Below are 13,066 nucleotides of genomic sequence, written 5' to 3' on the forward strand. Positions count from 1 at the left end.
GTTTTTTTTTTTTGTTTTTTTTTTTTTTTTTTTTAATTTTTTTTTTTTCCTCCAGACGGCCTCTCGCTCGCTCTGTCGCCCAGGCTGGAGTGCAATGGGGTGATCTCGGCTCACTGCCGCCTCCACCTCCCGGGTTCAAGCGATTCTCCTGCCTCAGCCTCCCGCGTAGCTGGGACTACAGGCGCCCTCCACCACGGCCACCTAAGTTTTATACTCTTAATACGGACAGGGTTCCACCACGTTGGCCAGGATGGTCTCGATCTCTTGACCTTGTGACCCGCCCGCCTCGGCCTCCGAAAGTGCCGGGATGGCGGCAGGCGTGAGCCACCACGTCCGGCCTTCTCTTGATGTGTAAACTATTTCTTTTCTTTTCTTTCTTTTTTTTTTTTTTTTTTTTTTTGAGACGGAGTCTCGCTCTGTCGCCCGGGCTGGAGTGCAGTGGCGCGATCTCGGCTCACTGCAAGCTCCGCCTCCCGGGTTCACGCCATTCTCCTGCCTCAGCCTCCCGAGTAGCTGGGACTACAGGCGCCCGCCAACACGCCCGGCTAATTTTCTGTATTTTTAGTAGAGACGGGGTTTCACCGTGTTAGCCAGGATGGTCTCGATCTCCTGACCTCGTGATCCGCCCGCCTGGGCCTCCCGAAGTGCTGGGATGACAGGCTTGAGCCACCGCGCCCGGCCACCTGATGTGTAAACTATGAAGTCAGTCCAGAAAAATACAACCAATGTCAACGGCACGTATGGTGTTGAGGCAGAAGTAGGACCAAACGTTTTCGTATCTTATTCGGTTGATAACAATATGACCTAGGCAGTAATTTCCGATGTGTCTACTGATACGCAAGTACAAAACAGTAAAACGGAGATACTGCTAAATAAAAGGGTACACTGACTTCTTAATAGTAACTCCATCAACTGGAACACTGTCAAAAAGCAGCAACCAGTGAATCGTTGCAATATTTTTTTCTATTATCCGATAAGTGGATTATGCTGTTCCTTTCCAATTTCCCAAGCACTTTTTGTCCCCATCACCATTTCGGTGTTCAAAGAAAAAGTAACACATCCAGTCACAAAACTAAAGAAACACACACACAAACGAAAGACAACTACAGTATCTGCAAAAGTTTGGTAGAAGACTGCAACTGTTGAGTATAAGGATCTGGTATTCCATTATCGGGAGTTAATTTAAGAGTTTGTTAAAGACATACATTTCGTAAGAGAGCATTTCAGTTAGACGTTATTGACCAGTATGTACCATCCCTAGGTATCTGTAACCAAATTCATGGCAATAAAGAGCTATCTAACGAGAAAAATCAGCGAGCACCGGCACCGTCGATAAGAGCTTGTCTTTACACTTCATTGCCGCTTACCATGCGTTACAATGTCTAGGATGGACTCTGATAGCATTTCGAAAACAAGCTAATGCTTTGTCCCATTCTACAGTGAAGACAAACTCCCGCCCTAATGCAGTAGAGGCCTAAGCATGATTTGGATCCACTTCGATAGCTCTCTGGAAGAATTTAATTGCCATATCGTGTCCCCGTTGCAAGCGGAAACAGTTCCCTGCGGCACGCCAGGCCTCTGGCTGGCGAATTTTTATCCACGTCTGTCAAGTCTTTTGACAGAACTCACAGAGCAACATCTTTTTGAGGATGCCAGAGTGTTGCGGAGCAGAGCTCCATGCCTTCGACCCTGTAATTCTCCATCCTTCTAACCTCTGAGAAGATTCTTTCAGCTTGCGTGGACTCTGAAAGCTCAAAATAGGCCCTTCCGATGTGGCACAGTACCCTACCGGCATCGTGGTGGGGAGAAGGTGGATGGCTCCAAATATCGATAGCTTGTGTGCAGTGGTGAGAACACAAAGCTACATAACCTTTCCCCCTTTCACGAAGAAGGCTCATCAAGCCTTCGGCTGCTGCTTTTCGTAGATTAAAAGCCTGAATCTGAGGTGTGATTGCGGATATTTTCCCTTCTGAAATGATGGAAGAGTCCAATTTTGTCATTTCCAGGCTGCCATCGATGTGAGGTCGAGTTACTCCTCCTTCGTTAGTTTTACTTTTTGTTTTTCTGTTTGGGATTTCAGGTGGACACTTCATTTTTAACTTTTTTCCTATTCTCCTTGGTTGTGGAGCTGTCACTAGTCAAGAGTCATGGATTTCTTCGAGGCAGTGCATTTAGGGGAGATGCCACAGTGGGGCTCGATACCTGAGGTGATGCCCTTGTTTGTGGACCAGAACTTTGTGTTTTTGCAAGAATTGGAGTTACCTCTCGGCTATGTCCACTCTGTGAGAAGACAGACTGTGCTCCAGTTCGGCCGATTCTGGCAACAGGCTTTTTTGAAGGGGCTCCGGTGGATGGCACGTCAGTGACAGGAGGTGTCTAATACTAGTGTAGTTTTGTAAATAGGATCCATCCATCTCCCGGACTTGGGGTTTCTAATGGCAAAATCCCAACACTTGGAGTTAATGGACTAACAGCTGCTGGTCGTCCTGATAAACTTCGACCAGCTTTTGGCTTCTTTTGAACCTGCGTAGATAATATGGAAGTTCCTGTTCCCAGTGGGACGGTATCAGGTGAAATGACAGCTGAATCAATGGAAGACACTGGGGAATCTGTATTCAAGGAGTACTTTGAATTGGAAGATTCTCAATTCAATCTGTTTAATTCAATTGTGTCCTGGGGTGTTTCCGTAAGAAGGGTCTCAGGCTGTCTGTGACATAAACTATGACGAGGTACTTGTGTGGTGCAACGGTTGGGCAGACCGTTGCTAAAGTTCTGTAAAGATGTGAATTTAAACGTTTGGTCAGGATCCGGCTTTTCACCTATTTCACAGAATGATTCAAAGGGATACCAGAAGAAAGGCTTGAAACGAAGGCCCTTTGGGTAACACTCCGATGCTTTGGCAAGCGGATCTGTCTTGCGATATACGTGTCCCAACGATGAGAGAGTAAAGCAAGCCGAATCACCAAACTCAATAACATATGAGTCACGATATCATCATGGCTTTTCTGTTTATTAAACACCCCACCGGATAAGATTCGTTCGCCTTCTGCAAGCTTGCTGAGATCAAGACGACATTTTGCAAGCAGGTATTTGCATTGAGGTGTAGCACAACTGTGTCCTTTCAAGAGTCTATATGCTTTGTAGGCCTTTCCTGAGCGGTAAGAACAGGTCTCCAGTAAAAACGAGGCTTCCTCTGAGTGTACTTCTGCATAAAGGCGTTCTGCGAGGAAAACCGCATCTCGGTAAGCATAGCGGTTTAGTGCTTGCCATATAGCTGCCCGGACGGGTTCCTGCAGCACCGTCATCCTCCGGGCTCAGGCCCACTTCCTTTCTGCAGTGCCTGAGGCACACCCCCCCGCCCCCTCCCCCCGTAGCGGCTCCTGGGCCTGCCGGCCCCGGCTCATTTAAAGTCACCAGCGACAGTTACCAGGGGATGGGGGAGGCCGAGCAAGAAATGACTTCTTTATCCTGCGGACTCCGGAGAGCCCGGCCCCTTGTGACCCATTGTAAACCGAGAGTCACCTCACGTTTGGAAACACGGGGTTTCCATGTTTCCGCTCCCAAGTTCGGTGGAGGGATGTGGCATGTAGGACGAAGGACTCTCTTCCTTCTGATTCGGTCTGCACAGTGGGGCCTAGGGCTGGGGCTCTCTCTGTGCGGACGGCGGACTCCCTCTACCTTGGGTTCCATCGGGCCCCACCCTGGAACACGGGCCTTGGCAGATTCTGGCCCTTCCTGGCCCTCAAGTCGCTGTCAGAAACCCCATCTCCGGCTCGGATGCCCCGAATGGCTGTGGCTCGCACCGCTCTGGAAACATTGGAAATCTCTCCTCTACGCGTGGCCACCTAAAACCACAGGAGCTCGGGACACACGTGCTTTCGGAAGAGAATGCTGAGAGTCTCTTGCCGACTCTCTCTTGACTTGAGTCCTTCATGGGTGTGTGGTTAAGACGTAGTGAGACAAGACGTATTAACTCGGGCCGGGTGCTGGTGGCTCACGCCTGCAACCCCAGCACTTTGGGAGGCCGAGGCCGTAGGATCCCTTGAGGAATCGCCTAACCCTGGGCAGGTTGAGGCTGCAGCCAGTGAGCCATAATGAATGGTGTCACTGCACTCCAGTCTGGGCGAAAGACAGTGAGGCCCTGTCACAGGCAGGCAGGCAGGCAGGCAGGCAGGCAGGCAGGCAGGCAGGCAGACAACAGCTGTATTATGTTCTTCTCAGGGTAGGAAGCAAAAATAACAGAACACAGCACTTAATTTTTTGGGGGGCGGGGGAAGGAGTTTCACTCTTGGTGCCCACGCCGGAGTGCAATGGCACCATCTCGGCTCGCCGCAACCTCCACCTCCCGTGTTCAAGTGACTCTCCTGCCTCAGCCTCCTGAGTAGCTGGGATTACAGGCATGGGCCACCACACCCGGCTGATTTTGTATTGTTAGTAGAGACGGCATTTCTCCATGTGGGTCAGGCTGGTCTCGAACGAACTGGCGACCCCAGTTGATCTGCCCGCCTCGGCCTCCCAAATTGCTGGGATGACAGGCGTGAGCCATCGCGCCCGGCCGGCTACATTTTTTTTTTTTTTTTTTTTTAGTTTTCAATTTTAATCCATGTATTTACTGACATTTATTTATTTATTTATTTATTTATTTATTTATTTATTTGTTTGTTTCTTTTCGAGACAGACTCTCGCTCTGTTGCCCAGGCTGGAGTGCAGCGGCGCGATCTCGGCTCACTGCAAGCTCTGCCTCCCGGGTTCACGACCTTCTGCCCCAGCCTCCCAAGTAGCTGGGACTACAGGCGCCCGCCACCGCGCCTGACTAACTTTTTGTATTTTGAGTAGAGACGGGGTTTCACTGCGGTAGCCACGATGGTCTCGATCTCCTGACCCCGTGATCCGTCCGTCTGGGCCTCCTAAAGTGCTGGGATGACAGGCGTGAGCCACCGCCCCCGGCCTATTTATCTATTTATTAACTTGGAGTCCAAGTTATGAAACCAGTTAGTTTTTGTGTTTTTTTTTAGGGACGAGGTTTCGCCACGTTGCCAAAGGCTTGGATCGAGGGATCCACCTGCCCTTGGCCTCCCAAAACTGCGGGGATGACAGGCGTGGACCTACCGCGCCCGGCTTCCCCACCTCCCCCCCGCCCCCACCCGCTTGTCTTCCCGCCGACAGTTTCACGGCAGAGTGCTTGGCTGGTGTGCTTAAATTCATTCTAAATAGAAATTTAGGACGTCACCTTCTGGCCTCACGGACTCTGAGCTGAGGAGTCCCCTGGTCTGTCTACCACAGGACCGTACACGTCAGGAGGACAAAAATCGTTTAAAATAAGTAATTTTGTGTTACAGACATACACGGATATACCAAAAACGCAGAAACCAGTCTTTTAGAAATGGCCTCAGTCCCGGTGTCTGTGCCAGTGATTCTTTTCGATTTGGACCTTGAGGGAGAGAATTCCCAGTCGGTCTCTGGTCTCTGGACGGAAGTTCCAGATGATCCGATGGGTGGGGGCTCAGGCTGCCTCCCCCCAGAGTCCCTGGTCGAGTAGTTGTGGGGATCGCCTGGGAGGGCGCGGTGACCCACTGTGCTGTGGGGGCCTCCATCCTTCCCCCTCCCCCATCCCCCTCCAGGCGATCCCAATTCATTCCGGGCTGACACTCTCATTGGTAGACGTCGGGCATCACCTAGCGGCCACTGTTACTCTGAAAAGGGAGGCCTCACAGAGGAAGGAATCTCAGGCCGCCTGCGCACAGCCTGGGGCAACTGTGTCTTCTCCACCGCCCCCACCCTCATCTCCAACTTCCTCCCTCCCTTGTTGCCAAGGGAAGCGCCACTTCGACGACTGGGTCTGATGGACGTTTGGTCAGGCCAAAACAAACAAACAAAGAAAATAACATAAAACTAAATAAATAAAATAAGTCAACACCATACAGTACGGTACGGTACGGTACGGTACGGTACGGTACGGTACGGTACGGTACGATACGATACGATACGATACAATACAATACAATACAATACAATACAATACGATACAATACAATAGGCCGGGCACGGCGGCTCATGCCTGTAATCCCATCACTTTGGGAGACAGAGCTGGGCGCGTCACCTGAGGTCGGGAGTTGGAGACAAGCCTGAAAAACATGGAGAAATCCCGTCTCAATTGAAAATACAAAATTAGCCCGGCGTGGTGCCACATGCCTGTAATCCCAGCTGCTAGGAAGGCCGAGGCAGGAGAATTGCTTGAACCCGGGAGGCGGAGGTTGCGGTGAGCCGAGATCGCGCCATTGCACTCCGGTCTGAGCAACAACAGCGAAACTACGTCTCCGAAAAATAAAATAAAATAAATAAACCCATAAATAAAAATCCATCAAGAAAATAAAAATAAAATAAAATAGAATAAAATAAATAAATAGGCCCTGTGCCGTGGCTCAAGCCTGTCATCCCAGCACTTCGGGAGGCCGAGGCCGGTGGATCACGAGGCGGTCAGACCAGCAGGGCCAGTATGGTGAAACCCGGTCTCTACTCAAAATACACAAAATTAGCCGGGCGCGGTGCTGTACGTCTGTAATCCCGGCTACTCGGGAGGCCGAGCTGAGGCAGGAGAATCGCTTGAACCTGGAAGGCGGAGGTTGCAGTGAGCCGAGATCGCGCCACTGCACCCCAGCCTGGCCGACAGAGCGAGACTCCGTCTCAAAACAATAAAAAGAAAAATGAAATGAAACAAAATAATTAAAAAGTGAGTTTCCGGGAGAAGAGGAAAAAAAGAAAACGAGCCCACAGTGACATACACATACGCCTCTCGCCTTTCGAGGCATCAAACACGTTACGAATGATGCGTGATTTTTTTGGTAACTGAATCTTTTTTTATTATCATGAGTTATATTTCTGAGACGGAGTCTCGGAGGACCGCCCTCCCTCCGTCCCACTCCCTGGTTGCCCAGACAATCTCAGAGACAGACCCTGGCTGGGCCAGATGGTTCTTCTCTTTGATCCTTTGTTTCCTTGTCTTTCTTCGTGTCTTTAACCCGCGTGGACTCTTCTGTTCGGGTTTTACAGACGGCAGCCCCACTTTAGGCCTTGTTAGTGGTGACTTTCCTGATTCTCCCCAGATGTAGTGAAAGCAGGTAGATTTGCCTTGCCTTTTCTTCTTTCTTTCTTTCTTTCTTTCTTTCTTTCTTTCTTTCTTTCTTTCTTTCGTTCTTTCTTTCTTCTTTCTTTATTTCTTGTTTCATTTTTTCCTTTAGTTTTTTTTGGAGACGGAGTTTCACTCTCGTTGCCCAGGCTGGAGTGCAATGGCGCCATCTCGGCTCACCGCAACCTCCGCAACCCAGGTTCAAGCGATTCTCCTACCTCAGCCTCCCGAGTAGCTGGGATTACAGGCCTGCACCACCACGCCCGGCTAATTTTGTAGTTTTAGTAGAGACGGGGTTTCTCCATGTTGCGGCTGGACTCAAACTCCTGACCTCAGGTGATCCTAGCACCTCGGCCTCCCAAAGTGTGGGGATTACAGGTGTGAGCCACCGTGCCTGGCCTCTTTCCTTCTCTTTCTTTCTTTCTTTCTTTCTTTCTTTCTTTCTTTCTTTCTTTCCTTCTTTCTTTCTTCCTTTCTTTCTTTCTTTCTTTCTTTCTTTCATTCTTTCTTCTTTCTTTCCTTTCTTTCTTTCTTTCTTTCTTTCTTTCTCTCTCTCTCTCTTTCTTTCCTTCTTTCTTTCCTTTCTTTCTTTCTTTCTCTCTCTCTCTCTCTTTCTTTCCTTCTTTCTTTCCTTTCTTTCTTTCTTTCTTTCTTTCTTTCTTTCTTTCTTTCTCTCTCTCTCTCTCTCTTTCTTTCTTCTTTCTTTCTTTCTTTCTTTCTTTCATCTTCTTTTTCTTTATTTTTTTTGACACAGAGTTTCACCCTTGTTGCCCAGGCTAGAGATCTCGGCTCACCGCAACCTCTGTCTCCCAGGTTCAAGCGACTCTCCTGCCTCCCTAGTAGCTGGGATTACAGGCATGTGCCACCATGCCCGGCTAATTTTGTATTCTTTGTAGAGATGGTGTTTCTTTACGTTGGTCAGGCTGGTCTCAAACTCCCAACCTCAGGTGATCCGCCTGCCTTGGCCTCCCAAAGTGCTGGGATTACCGGCGTGAGCCACCGTGCCTAGCCTCTTTCTTTCTTTCTTTCTTTCTTTCTTTCTTTCTTTCTTTCTTTCTTTCTTTCTCTTTCTTCTTTCTTTCTTGTTTCATTTTTTTCGTTTTTTTTTTTTTTTTTTGGAGACGGAGTTTCACTCTTGTTGCCCAGGCTAGAGATGTCGGATCACCGCAACCTCTGCCTCGCAGGTTCAAGCGACTCTCCTGCCTCCCTAGTAGCTGGGATTACAGGCGTGTGCCACCATGCCCGGCTAATTTTGTATTCTTTGTAGAGACGGTGTTTCTTCACGTTGGTCAGGCTGGTCTCAGACTCCCAACCTCCGGTGATCCGCCTGCCTTGGCCTCCCAAAGTGCTGGGATTACCGGCGTGAGCCACCGTGCCTAGCCTCTTTCTTTCTTTCTTTCTTTCTTTCTTTCTTTCTTTCTTTCTCTCTTTCTCTCTTTCTCTTTCTTTCTTTCTCTTTCTTTCTTTCTTTCTTTCTTTCACTCTTTCTCTCTGTTTCTTTTTTCTTTCTCTCTTTCTTTCTTCCTTTCTTTTTCTTTCTTCTGTTTCGTCTTTTTGAGACAGTTTCACTCTTGTTTCACCGGCTGGAGTGCAATGGCGTGATCTTGTCTCACCGCACCATCCGCCTCCCGGGTTCCGGCGATTTTCCTGCCTCAGCCTCCTGAGTAGCTGGGGTTACAGGGATGCACCCCCACGCCTGGCTGAAGTTTTGTATTTTTAGCAGAGACGGGGTTTCACCGTGTCGGTCAGGCTGGTCTCCAACTCCCGACCTCAGGTGATGCGCCCACCTCGGCCTCTCAAAATGCTGGGATGACGGGCGTGAGCCACCGCGCCGGCCTATTGACTTCTCGTAGGGTAGGTCTTTTTTTCCATTTCTATGTATGTACGTACGTTTACAGATGTAGACGTTTTTATACTTTTATATATAAACGTGAGTGCTTGTGTTGATGGGTCTATGTATATACAGATGCTTACGTGGATGTGTAAGTCAACATATTTGTATACGATAAATACATATACCTATTCTATACAGATACGGGTGCTTCTACGTAAATAAGTAAATATCGATATATAAGCAGTTACATAGAAACACATACATTTGTTTCTGTATAAAGAATGTTATATATGCACGTTTATAAATAGATAAACGTGTTTGTGACTGTTTGTCTCCGTGTTCTTTCCTGCTCTCTTTCTCTCCTTTATGCTTTTCTTCCTTCCTTTCTTCCTTTCTCTCCTTCCTTACGTTTTTCTTCCTTCTTCCTTCCTTTCCCTCTTTCTGTTCTTTTTTCTTTCGTGCTTTATGTGTGTTTCCTTCCCTGTCTTTGCTTCTTTTGTCCTTCCTCTCTGTTTGTGTTTCCCTTCTTGCCTTCGTGTCTTTCCTCGTTCTTTCTCTCTTTTTTCATGTTTCTTTCCTTTCTATCTCTCTTTGTAAAATGGAATGTTTAAGAAGTTTTGTTTCTTCGTCTCCGTTTTTTTTTTTTTTTTTTTTTTTTTTTTTTTATTATACTTTAGGGTTTTAGGGTACATGTGCACAATGTGCAGTTTTGTTACATATGTATCCATATGCCATGTTGATTTCCTGCACCCATTAACTCGTCATTTAGCATTAGGTGTATCTCCTAATGCTGTCCCTCCCCCCTCCCCCCACCCCACAACAGTCCCCGGAGTGTGATGTTCCCCTTCCTGTGTCCATGAGTTCTCATTGTTCAATTCCCACCTATGAGTGAGAACATGCGGTGTTTGGTTTTTTGTCCTTGCGATAGTTTACTGAGAATGATGTTTTCCAGTTTCATCCATGTCCCTACAAAGGACACGAACTCATCATTTTTAAATGGTCTCTGTGTTCTCCATTTTCTTCCTCCCTCCCCGCTCCCTTCCCTCCCTCCTTTCCTTTCACCGTCTGTCTCTTTTCTGCGTTCCCTCCCTGCCTCCCTTCCTCCTTCCCTCCCTGCCTCCCTCCCTCCCTCTTTCTCTTCCTCTGTCTGCCTTTGTGTGGGCTCTCGAAGAGCCTACGCATTCTGCGTCTCCCTGTGTCCTCAACGACCCGCGACCGAGTCCTCGTTTGTCCTGTCTCTCTCCCTCCCTCCCTCCCTCCCTCCCTCCGAGATGCATCTCCAAACACCCAGACGCCGTGAGTTGTCTTCTGACTCTGTCGCGGTCGATGCGGAGACGCGCTTTGGGGACGGTTTCTGTGGAGATGGGGGAGAGGGGCTGCGTTTTCGGCCCCGGGAAGAGCTTCTCGACTCACGGTTTCGGTTTTGCGGTCCACGGGCCGCCCTGCCGACCGGATCGCTCTCGCTGACGTTGGCGACGGTTGTCGGGCTCCATCTGGCGGCCGCTTTTATACCGTCCTCTGGGCTTCCGGAGCTGCGGTGGCAGCTGCCGAAGGAGGGGACCGTCCCTGCTGTGAGCGAGGCAGAGCTCCGGAAAGCCCGCGGTCGTCAGCCGGGCTGGCCCGGTGGCGCCAGAGCGGTGGCGCGTCGCCTGTGACTCAGAGCTCGGGCGTGCAGGTTTATGTGGGGGAGAGGCTGTCGCTGCGCTTCTGAGCCCGAGCCGGGTGTGGGGACTGCCCGGGCCGGTCGACCAGCACGCCGCGGCTCCCGAGGCCCGAGCCGCGACCCGCGGGGACCGGCCGCGCGTGGCCCGGGAGCCTGGGGACGCCATTTGCCGGGCCCGCGCGCGTCCTGGCCGTCTGAGGCGGCGGTCGAATTTGTTTCCGCGTCCCCGTGGGGGAGCCGGGGACCGTCCTGCCCCCGTCCCTCGGGTGCCGGGGAGCGGTCCCTCTGCCAAGTCATCTTTTCTGGCGAGTCCCCGTGAGGAGTCGGGGAGCGCTCCCTGAGCGCGCGTGCGGCCCCGAGAGGTCACGCCCGGCCGGCCTTCGGTCCCCCGCGTGTCCCGGTCGTACGAGGGGCCGGCCGAAAATGCTTCCGGGTCTCGCTCCGGAGATGCGGGCCGGCCCCTGCGTGTGGCACGGGTGGCCGGGAGGGCGTCCCTGGCCCGGGGCTGCTCCCGCGTGTGTCCTGGGGTAGACCAGAGGGTCCGGGGTGCTCCGTGTCTGGCTGCGATGGTGGCGTTTTTGGGGACAGATGTCCGTGTCGTGGGTCCCCTGGGCCGGCGGCGGTGTCGGTGACTCGCCCTCCTGCCCCCGGGGCAGGTATATCTCTCACTGCGAGTCGGCATTTTGGGCCACCGGGTTATTGCTGACACGCTGTCCTCTGGCGACCTGTCGCTGGAGAGGTTGGGCCTCTGGATGCGTGCGGGGCTCTGGCCTACCGGTGACCCGGCTAGCCGGCCCTGCTCCTGCTTGAGCCGCCTGCTGGGGCCCGTGAGCCTGCTGCTCTCTCGTGCATCCGAGCGCCCCGACTCCCGCCCCCCGGTGCCGGCCCGGGTCCGGGTCTCTGACCCCCCGCCTGGGGGCGGCGGGGAAGGCGGCGAGGGCTACCCTGCCCCCGTGCGCTCCCCGCTGCGGGCACCCGGGGCGGCCGTGACAACCCCACCCCGTTGGCTCCGTGCCGCGCGTGTCAGGCGTCCTCGTTTCCGCTGGGTTGTCCGCCGCCCCTCCCCCCCCCCCAGAGCGGGGAACGGCCGGGCTGATCGGCTCGCTGGCTGGCCGGCTGGCCGCCTCCCGCTCCTTGGGGGGGGCTCCTCGTGATCGATGTGGTGGCGTCATGCTCTCCCGGGCAGGGTCCGAGCCGCGACGGGCGAGGGGCGGACATTCGTGGCGAATGGGACCGTTCTTCTCACTCCGCCCGCGGGGGCCCCTCGTCTCTCCTCCCCGCCTGCGGGTGGTGCGCTGGGGAAGGCGAGGGGCGCGGAACCCGGCCCGACCTCGCTGTCCCGTCCCTGCCTTCCGCCACGCGGCGTGGGTCGGCGGGGTCCTCTGACGCGGCGGGCACCCCTCGCTCTCGCCTCCTGTGCTTGTCGACTCGCGGGCGGCCCCCCTCCGCGGCGGTGGGGTGCCGTCCCGCCGGCCCGTCGTGCTGCCCTCTTGGGGGTCGCGCGAGCGTGGGCTCCGCCTGGGCCTTTGCGGTGCTCCTGGAGCGCTCCGGGTTGTCCCTCAGGTGCCCGAGGCCGAGCGGTGGTGTGTCTTTCCCGCCCCCGGCGCCCCCTCTTCCGGTCGCCGCCGCGGCGTCCGCGCGTGGGTCCTGAGGGAGCTCGTCGGTGTCGGGGGGTCGAGGCGGTGGAGTGAGACGCGCCCCTCCCACGCGGGGAAGGGCGCCGCGTGGTCCGGCGAGCGCACGTGTCCCGTGCTTCCCCCCTGGCGGGTGCGCGCGGGGCCCGTGTGAGCGATCGCGGTGGGCTCTCGGGCCGGTGACGCGTGCGCCGGCCGGCCGCCGAGGGGCTGCCGTCCCGCCTCTGACCGGCCGTGTGTGGGTTGACTTCGGAGGCGCTTCGCCTCGGAAGGAAGGAGGCCGGTGGAGGTGGGAAGGGGGGCGGGGCCTCGGGGGGTTGCGCGCATGCGCACCAGCCGGGTCTCCCCCCCCCCCCCCCCCCGCCCTGACCGCGAACGCTCGAGGTTGCCGCACGCGGCTGTGCGTTTCCTCCTACCGCAGGCCCCTCCCTCCCATCCCCGGGCGTCCCCGAGCGCCTCCGCGGGCCCGACGAGGGGCGACTGGCGGGTGGGGAGAGTGACCCGCCCTCGGTGAGAAAGCCTTCTCTAGCGATCCGAGAGGCGTGCGTTGGGGTACCGGATCCCCCGGCCCGCCGCCTCTCTCTGTGCGTGATGGTAGCGCTTGCCGTAGCGACTCGCTCGCGGCGGACCCTCCTCCGCTTCCCCCCTCGGTGGGGTGAGGGGGGGGAGAGCGAGGGTTCCGCCGGCCCCCGACCGCGGTGGTGGGGGCCGAGCGTGGCTCGTCGCCTACTGTGGCCCGCGCCTCCCCCTTCCGAGTCGGGGGAGGATCCCGCCGGGCCGGGCCCGGCGTCCTAGCGGTTCGGAGGCTG

At 54.0% G+C, this 13,066-nt stretch overlaps 1 pseudogene; it reads right to left on the minus strand.

Moving 5' to 3' along the window:
- Positions 1-1,146: 1,146 nt before the first annotated feature.
- On the minus strand, positions 1,147-4,471 carry LOC134736111 (cell division cycle protein 27 homolog; annotated as a pseudogene).
- Positions 4,472-13,066: the final 8,595 nt, after the last annotated feature.

The sequence above is a fragment of the Symphalangus syndactylus genome, chromosome Y (genome assembly GCF_028878055.3).
Source record: "Symphalangus syndactylus isolate Jambi chromosome Y, NHGRI_mSymSyn1-v2.1_pri, whole genome shotgun sequence".
Lineage (NCBI taxonomy): Eukaryota > Metazoa > Chordata > Mammalia > Primates > Hylobatidae > Symphalangus > Symphalangus syndactylus.